This window comes from Sinocyclocheilus grahami, unplaced genomic scaffold (genome assembly GCF_001515645.1).
Source record: "Sinocyclocheilus grahami isolate Dianchi unplaced genomic scaffold, SAMN03320097.WGS_v1.1 scaffold178.1, whole genome shotgun sequence".
NCBI lineage: Eukaryota > Metazoa > Chordata > Actinopteri > Cypriniformes > Cyprinidae > Sinocyclocheilus > Sinocyclocheilus grahami.
The window spans coordinates 1,621,141-1,631,169 of record NW_015505357.1 but is presented as its reverse complement, the minus strand read 5'-3'; the positions used below and the strand labels follow the sequence as shown (position 1 = coordinate 1,631,169).

General features: G+C 38.9%; 1 protein-coding gene across 1 annotated transcript in view; it reads left to right on the top strand.

Moving 5' to 3' along the window:
- The first annotated feature begins 640 nt into the window (after positions 1 to 640).
- Positions 641 to 10,029, top strand: part of LOC107594031 (plexin-A1-like) — a 235,444-nt gene continuing 226,055 nt past the window's right edge. Inside the window, exon 1 of the mRNA XM_016283960.1 lies at positions 641 to 802. The gene's annotated coding sequence lies outside the window, so the exon portion shown is untranslated. The remainder of the gene's footprint in view (positions 803 to 10,029) is intronic.

The window sequence follows — 10,029 nt, the reverse complement described above, 5'->3', positions numbered from 1 at the left end:
TACTATATATATATTGACATACAGACAGAAACTGATCACAATGGAGAGCATTTCGACAGTGTACGGTTGCTATATTTACTTCATCTCGCCAACGTGACTACTGTTCGTCAAGGTCTATTTGGTGGCAGGTGAAAAACGTGTACTTGTAATATATATATATACATATATATATATATATATATATATATATATTTTTTTTTATCATTACAGATGTTTAAAAAGCCCGTTGAAACCTATAATTGTTCAAAATAATTATTGTAAGCCTACAACCCTCCATTTCATTTAAACATTTTTATTAAAAAACACACATATAGGGAATATTTAATTATGTTGTCTAATTTCTAATTGCTTAGATTAATGGAGGTATTACAGTACTCATCTAAATCTATTTTATACATAGCTTTTACTTTATGCTTGGCTGACATGCACAAAAGACAAACAAACAGTCGTCTGTGTGATTGTAATAAATGTGCTTAGATACATCGACAGGTGGTGCAACGGACCGGTATTCAAGACTACAGACTAACTGTATATTTCACCACACAGGCTCCAACGCGCTCAATGTCGCCGCCTGGCCGCGACGCGAGATATATGTATCAGGCAGCGCGTTCCCTGAGACTCAAAACGAGGCTGCGTCTCGATCAGGACGCGCGGACCGCATTCCTCCTCATTCATGCCGTGCTGAGAATCTTCACTCTCGGAAAGTGCAAGCGGAGCTTTACACACTGCTGCCGAGAAAATGTACTCAAGTTTGAGATTTTACGCATGGCGAGGATAATAAACCAAGGCATAAAGAGCACAAGTAAGTAACCTCTGTTCTTTACGCACAGGCGTGACTTTTCAAAGCAGTTTGTTTTTGGGGGAAATGCATTTTTTTGAGCTCGGATGCGTGTCGAGCGCTGTTATCTTCGGCGTTCACAGAGAATGTATCGATACTTGATTGCGTCGGAACAGCCGAGTAGAGCGATCTGAACATTTTATATGCGGGTTGACACCTCAGTGTCTATTAACTGACGCATTAAACAAGAAGATATCTGCATTGAGCAGCAATAGTGGATGACTAACTTGGTTAGATTCCCTGTGGTTTAATTGCTTTACTGAAATAAGTAACAAGCAGGTTATGTGGGTACAGGGGCGTTCTCTGGGAATATGCAGAATGTAAACGATGCGTTTGTTGGATAGCTCAGTTTACTACTACTGCATATCACACTTTTAGGTATACGCTTAACTGCATAGGGAGGGAGGTTTGGTGTGTTTAAATATATAAACCAGGCTTTGTCCAACACCTCTCAGTTGTTCAGTTATTTGGATTGTCAGTATCAATGTGACAGTATGTGGGTTGGCTGTCTGTAAATTCTCGCCAAGACTAATTCAGAAGGGAATTCGGCAAAATTGGATGTAGGTTAGAACTGTTGGGCTGCAGGAGAGACAATCTCTCTAATCTACGATTAGACGAATTTCTAATTGCAATGTAATATCTACATAGTCTTCACTGTAAAGGTCCTTTAGATGAATTCAAATCTCAGAATCTTTATTACGATTAAATGACATTTGGTTGAGCAGACACTAATATATTTTCTTCGGTGAGGCGGGAAACTGTTTGACAGTCGAAGGTACTGTGTGTTTATATGCTTATTTTGTGCATGCCCGAGATGTTCTGCTTCATTCACTGGAAGCTGACAGTAAAGTATTTTTATTACACATTTTAACGTGATGTTTTGCTTTTAATAATGATTTCAAGAAAAAAAGTAGACTCGTCTGTGTTTGCTTGCAGTAAGTGAGCTGAAAGATTACGTTTTTGAGCATTCCAGCTCGGCGTCCTTCCACAGAGGGATCGATACTGGCTTTGGTTTTTCATATAATTGAAAAGAGCTTCATGTTGGAAAGAATAGCCTACGTGTATTTAGAACGTAAATGTGTTGCATGAGAGAAGTCGGTGAATAGCCTAATCACAAAACATGTATCGAAAATTGGTCGTTTAAACGTACACTTCAACCACCCAGTCAGCATCACTCGTAACTGGACTTAAAGGTTTATTGTGGTGAAATAAGCAGACAACTGCGAGTGCGCGTCATCTCTCTAAAAGTTACGTGTTTTAAACACTTGTTTCCATATTACAGAGAGTTTGTTGCCTATATAAAACACGTGCCTTTTGAGCATAACGAATGGGTCGTAGTGATGCCGTTTCATTTCAGTTGCATTCTTGAAGTAGCTCACGGTATGGTATGTTTCTTTTATAGGTGATGGAAATTCTAAGGAATCGAGCGATTCTGGTTCCGATTCTTCTTAACGGTTCGCATTTCTTAACGGACGCACTGTCGAATCTTTTAGTACTTCTGAGAAAGAAATATTTGGAAAAATGAATCCACGTTTACCTGTCCATAGCGCTCTGTTGACAAATGATGAGAGCTTCAGATTTAAATGTAATAAGTCTTGCAAAAACTTTGTTTACGCAGGTTTTCTAGCAATTATTGGAACTAACTCGATGATCTATTGAAGCTGCGAACAAAATGTATTAATATATTTAATTTGCTCATTGACTGAATATAACTGTTTACACAGCTCATGCATATTTGAGTTACAAAAAAGAGACTAATAAGACTCATTCGTTGGACAATTGTTCATGTTTCACTAAAAGGAATCAGCTAAAAATGATTTTTTGGGGGAATCGCACCACACTGTATGCTGTATGTTTTTGATTCACAATCGGCTCATAAAAGTTGGGTCTGATGTTATCTATAACCACCGGTGTATTTTTAAATTGATATAATCTAATTCAATACATTTGGATAAACGCTTGTTTTTCCGAAGTAATCCAGTGAACAAACTACAGCTACAGACTTTGCGTATGTGGCACTCGTATCATACTACCAATAAGAGTCTCTGGTAGTTTGATGGAGTTTGTCTTATGAAGTGATGTTATAGCATGAATCTCAACGTTATAGGCGTAAACGTCCACCTTTATGTCAAAGTGGTTCGCCTCTGTGTGAAACGAAGTGCGCCATGTCAGAATTAATCTCGCTTTGAGTCGTTATGTTCCGCGCACTCGGCCTTTGCCGTGATTGACGGATGTTTTAAATATCCCTGACATCCTCACCTTCGAGCTTGTCAGTGCCAGCCTCCTCTCGAGTCTCTCTGCCGGTGTGGAGTGGGCTGTATTAAAGCTCCGTGCCCACTCTACACGAGGCGCTGTGTGCTGAGACACTTTTGGCGCCTTTTCCCACACGTTACAGTACGTCACAATTAGAGCATTTGTAGTCAGTTACATTTATAATAGTGGAGACCGGGGCTAGTTGTCACACCTTTTGTTCTAGTAAATATTACATAAGGTTGGCTCATTTTTGAAAGTCAATTTCTGTATTGGACATCGCCTTAAAGTCTTAAAGATGTATAAATAGGTCTATATACAGTTTACCTTTTGTGACAACTTGCCCCAATGGTGTTTTTGTGTTTTCGAAAAAAACAAAACAATTTAATATTACTAGTTTATTAATATTAATTTAAAGTTATATTTTTGGGGGATTTTGAAGTAGATGTTTTAAAGGAAAATACAAACCTCTTGACTTTTGACTCAGAAACTGTAATATTGCCCATGTGACAGCTAGCCCTGGCCTTCCATACATTCAACGATTATTAACTAATAATCTTGCCCGAAAGCATCTCCCCTACAAATTTATCAGCTTTAACTGCCAGTTTGCAGTTTCATTTTTCTTTTTCTTGAATAGCAGGCTTGTAGATTCTCATTACTTGTCTTTTTAGTTTCCTTCAATATCACTCCTAGGACAGACAATGATAGTTTTTTGATTGAGTTTATCATAAAACACAAGTTATTTAATTTACCCTTCCAATCCATTATCAGCTCTTTCTGCACCTCAAATCTGCAGAGACGTCAAACTCACACAATAAAGGCAGTCAGGCCTGAAGTGTTTTGAAGCTGACTGTATCAGATCAGAGGACGAGATAATAAAATTGTTTCTCCGTTGACTTTTCTTCTAGTATGTACGTTTATATAAGTGTGCGCCGAAGGCTGGCAGATGGTTATCCCTCTGAGAAAGCGTGTGATATTTAGATACTTCATGCCATAGGAATATGACAGGAATAGAGATTAGGCTTCCATTTTATATTTGATCAGTCTTATTAGCAACCTGCTCTGTTGTATATTTTTAGTGCCTTGGTACGACGTGCAAAGAGCGCTGTTATGTCGAATTCATTACCATTTCCTTTTACTGAGTTATTGAGTGCGTATAAATAGTGCTTTGGCTTGAGCAGGGTTTGGAGATTGAAGGGTCAGGCCATGTTTTGTTTGTCATGGCTGTCTTCCAGAGGAGATACAGCTTTTCCCGCTCCCTCAGCAGACTGGAGGTCTCAGCTGGGAACCTCAGTGTAGGATCAGTGCCACTCATGATGTCAGGACAGCAATGATGAGCTCTCGTTCTTCTAGTGTTTTTCCAGCTCTCTTTCTTTTCCACCGCCCATCAAAATAAAAGAACTAACGGCTGATTTAGGCGGGAAAAAACATTTCCACTTCTACCTTTGTGTAGAGCTACTGTATTTCTTGTTTTGCTGTCAGAATATGGGGCCGGTAGTGAGATTAGAAGCTTGACCAATGAAGCTTGACCATGACCAAGCGTATCTCATTTCAGAAAACATGAGTCAGCAGCATATAATTTAACCGCTGAACAGTATTACATTGCATCGTATTCTAGGAATAGGTAAGTGATGTGCTCTCTCCATCACAGACACTATTTTCCCTTCTCGCTAAAGAACCAACCTCTTAACCCAGTTTCCTGAGTTTGCCCCAACTATTCGACTGGTGCTTGAAATACCAAGTGTGACCTTTGACCTCATTGTCAGGTCACATACCATCATGAATGAAAGTGTCAAGGGCCCTCGAATGAGCTTATGCAGCCTTCGCCCATCTTGGGTCAGCCCCTGACCCCTTTATGCATATTGAACATTACATCAGTTAGCATTATTAGTGATACACGCTGTTAGAATTAAATTACAACATCTGGGACCGTTAATGTACGTCAATACCAGTCAGTGGTGTGGATTTCTCTTTTGGGACGGGGTGGAGAGACCTTTCCACTCACCTCTCCTTTCTAGTTTCCAGGACGTCACATCTATCCCTCAGCCTTATCGGGGCTTGGATCCGATCAATGCTATCTGCCATCTGCTTGCAGACTACAGCTTTACCACCACCCTCTGAGGAGTTTTCTATGGCCCCTACAACTGATCCTGGATAGCATTGTCATGGCACTCACAATGTATTATGTTAAGCATAGGGTAGGTTTCACTGATGCCAAACCAGCTGTTAAGGGTATTATTAACTGGTGCCGTAGTGTTTTTCCTTTTCGCTCGCCTGTTTTGTATCGAGAAGGGCTTTAGGCCTCTTGTAATGGAAGTCACAGACTGGCAGCATCTCTGAGCCAAATTTCTTTTTGCTGTATTCAAAGGCGTCTCTCACAACGCATCCCTTCAGGTTTGGTTTGAATCGTGTGTTTATTTCCCCCTTTTTGATGAAAGCGACTCTGGAAGCTTATCTTTAGGCAATGCGAAATTAGTAATAAGAATAGCCACGTGTTTGCATAAGTTCATTTGGGCGGTATGTGCGAAATAGCTATGTTTCTTACCTTTCTGTTCTTCATGGTCCGTTCAGCTTTGCTTTCTGTGATTCCTCCTTATGGTATAAGCAGTGTGAACTCAATAATAGACTATTTACTGTCTGGTTCATTTCATTTGGCCGCCGTCTCTCCTTGGATACTGCCACTGAAGCACTTCCTCAGGCAGTTGTGGTTTGTGTACTGAAAGCCAGTTAAATAATGCAAGATCTCTAGACTGGCCATGTAAGTAAGACTAAAAGTGATGGGGCCCAAGGGAACGTCCCTCTGAGAGGAACACAGACGCTCCAAAAGACCTTTCAAGAGGTCAATGGTAGCCATATAGGTGCGTTTTCAATGCGTAAGCAACTGTACAGTGTACATAAGATATGGTGCAGCGCTCTGTGAAGTTGTTTCAGCCAATCGATAAAGCTTTCTCTTCATAGATTGATAGATGTAATATTTCATGATATTGAATTGGTTTTAATAAGAGCGTTGAGCTTGTTAAGTCAAGATCCTAGTGTTCAGTTGCCTCTTAATTAATATCTCATTAAAAGACGGTGTGTATTGATCTCTCTCGGTAATGTTCAACCTTTAATACAGCCAGAATGGATTTAGATAGTTGACCTCATAATCTCAACTGTTTTCACTTGTGGTTCATTCTGGCATTATAGATTGGGACCTTTGCTTTGTAATTTTGGCTGCTGGTGATCTTTGCTTGGCTGGTTTTGGGCTAAAAGCGGGTTTGATTTGGAGCTCGCTTTGTGAGTTGGTTTTCTTTTAGGATTAGGTCTAATCCGGGTGAGAGAAACCAGCGCATTGGATCTGTTGCGCCAGGCTTATCTGTTGCCTGAGTAACAGAGGACTGTGAAAGGGTTAATTGAAATCCCAAAGCGAGGTGACGTGTCGCTCTAATCCACGCTGCCCCTTGACCTCTAACCTCACGGGTGGTCTTTGATGTCGGACCTCCTTTTCACTGCAGGCTTCTTGGGAGCCCAGCAAACTTCTCATTCAGTAATGATGCTTCCTGACAGAGCAGCAGCTCGGGAAACAGAAATCATTAATCATGTTTCTAGCAGCTAATCATGTTTTTCCAGCAGTCTGAGAGACAGCAAATGAAGGAATGGGCTGATTCTTTTTAAGAAGGTGATTATGCCAACAACAGCATCAAATGAGTGTACTCTAAAAAGTCCATACAGATGCAGGGGAAAATGAGATGGGTTTGAACGGAAATTAAATGTAATGTTTTCCCATATTCAATTGAATAAGTTAGTAATCATGACATACCACATATAGTATATTCATTTTTGCTCTCTCAAGGTGTGTTTGCATTGATAAGCTAATGCTTGGAAGTTTCTTGCTAGTACACTTTCTTTCATTTGCGCTTATCTTAGTCCCATTGATAGATTATGTACCTGCTCAATTGCATAAACCTTCAAACTCAGCTCAACTTGTTGTATCAGTGGTTGCTGTTGTGAAATCTTAAAATTAATGACTTTCAGTTGTTGTTTTTTTTGTTTAGTTTTTTACTGCAAATTGCTGTCAGTGTGAACACACCTTTATTATGTCTTAATTCCTCATCTTCCAAAATCTGATTTCGTGAGAATTGATAATAATTCACACAAGATGGGGAAATCGTAAGAAATCACACAAGTTAACCTAGCGATATAGTCTAACCTCTAACCCTAACCGTGAATGCAAGAGGAATAAAATATTTTACAATATTTTACGATTTTGCAATTTTTTTTATGAATTATCAGGTGTTATGTGTTTGTTGTCTTCCTTTAACTTGCATGTAAAAAAAAAATTTCTTCCTAAATCTTTTTGTAAATCTTTTTTGTAAATTATTTTTCTCATGTACAGTATTTAAACATTACACAAAGAAATTCTAATGATTTTGCTGTGGTGTACGAATTATCTATTGTCATGACTTTTTATAACTCCTGAGCAAAATTTTACTTTTTTTTCTCTAAATGAAATCCTTTCTTTCTCTCTTTCTTTCTTTCTTTCTTTTGCTATGTTTTACGAATTTGTCATGAGTGTGTTGACTGTCTTTAACTCCATGTGCAAAATTGTACTTTTTCCCCCCTACATTTCTTAAATCCTTTCTTTCAAACATTTTTTGTGCGTTTCTTTCTTCTTTCTTTCTTTTTTTCTTTCTTTCTTCTCTGAGAGGTTGTTTAAGTTGCATTTTGAACATGGGCCTCTCTTTAGAGCTCTGTTGAACATCATCAGCCTGATTCCTTTAACATAACCGGCTGTAGGCATTCTGTCTCCCTGAAAAATCTCCTCTCTCTCTCCCCCCCTCTCGAACACACTCTCTTTGAGTGGCCCATTCTGGAAATGATTACTCTGCCAGACCAATGAGCAGGCCTCCCTTTGATGGGTCATAAACAGAGGTCGGAGGTCAAATTCCTCTCCCCAGATGGAATTCGCTTGACATGCTTCACTGCAGAGCCCGGAGGTGTCGTGGGGGACGGACTGTATGCGTGTCATTATGCCTTAGTGGGTTAGTGTGAGTGTCTGTGTGTAGGATGCATCAGTTAATCTCCTTCGAGACTCTGTTTAGAGAGAGGTAATGTGCTATGGTGCCTATGGAAGGTGTGTGTGTGTGTTTGAATGCATGAGGGAGAAGATGACATCATGTGTGAGTGTGTGTGTGTATTTGAAAGTGTCACTCTGATGGAATGACTAGGAGGTGTTCAGCCACAGGGGTGTTGGGCTGTGCGCCTTTACACCTCTCCTGACAACCTGCATTTAACGTGTGTTTCGAGCGGTGTGCGATTCACTGTTTGTGAGGTGTTTTCTTCACCACCTCTTGTTGCCTCCCAAAGGAGCTTTTCAGTGGTTCCCAATTTTGACAGCCTATTGCCAATAAATTCAGATTTTAGCTGGAAAAAGGTTCATAAAAGTATACTTGTTTATGCAGAGAAATACTTGTCTCCAGACTGATTAGGCACCATAAAGCACTCAACAGTGTCTTTAGTGAGACTGTGAACGCACAATGAATGCACAATATGGTGCTTAGTGGAAGTTGGTTCTTTTGTTATAATTTCCATTTTTAGGGATGCACCGATATGAAAATTTTGGCCGATACCGATAACCGATTATTCTTTATTTTTGAAAGCCGATAACCGATATGTTGGCCGATAAATCTATATCCAAATTGTTATATACTTTTTGAGAGCCTGATTACAAAAAAGGTCTCATCATTAAAAGCCACATCCCAAACACTTCAACATAAGCAGCCTATGTACGTTTTAAAAATATTTTTACTCTCCCATTACCAAATTTAGTCATAAAAAAGTCTTACAAATAAATAAAATAATGCATAAATAATGCAAACAAGTCACTGGACATCATTACACGTGTAAAGAATCAAAATGAATACGCCACAGATCAATAAAACAGAATAGCCACATTTTCTTATCAGGCCGATACCGATAACAGAAAAAATGAGCATTTATCGGCCGATACCGATATGGTGGCCAATATATCGTGCATCCCTATCCATTTTTATATGGGCAGTTGAAATTGAAATTTCATGTTGAATAAAAATGGCTATTGTATGTATTTTATCATGCAGTCTCATGGGAAATATGGAATTAAAACTTTCCTTAGTATGTCCCCGGAGTTGAATAGCACATAAATCAAATAAAATCATCTGGCATTTTATCAGTTGAGTTGTATTGTCTTTTAAAACACAAATACATGAATATTGTACATCTTTAAAAATTGTCCGCAAAGTTTCCTTTGATAAAATGTATACTAAGCTTGACATTTTAGTTTTATTTATTTATTTTCAGACAGGCCATTTTTCAGACACATCTGTTGAATTTAAAGTCGATCTCGAAAAGAGTCATGTTATCTGTTGGCTGTCAAAAGTTTTTAATCAAAAAGTGGTAAAAACAGTCATGGAATCTAAAGACATTCTCATACTGTCCGTTTGTAAAGTTGAAGGATATTCAAGAGAAGATGCTGGTTTGAATTTCGTCTGTTTTGTTTTCCCTCTCTTTTTCTTCATATGTCCTCTGTCTTGCCGATTAAAAAGTAAGCCCAAAAGTTTTACTGCATTTGCTGTTTTCGAGGAAAGCTAGATTTTTAGTGCTGCTTGCCTGTGCAAAACTTGCCAGCAGGATGCTAGTGTGTTCTGGGAAGTTGCCAGGACCTTGCTATGCAGTTGCTAAGTGTTCTGAGTGGTTGTTAACATTGTACTGTGGGGTTGCTAGGGTGTCCTAGGTGGTTCATAGGCAATTGCTTACTGTCCCAATTTCAGGTCTCAGTGATATTGTCCCTAAATACTGAGAATACATAGCCATTTCTGAGTGAAAATTGTTTCTAATAAATTTTGCAAATAATTACAAGGAAACAACAAGTAACACATTGAATTAAATGTGAAATTTTGAAGTAGAAAGACTAAAATACTATA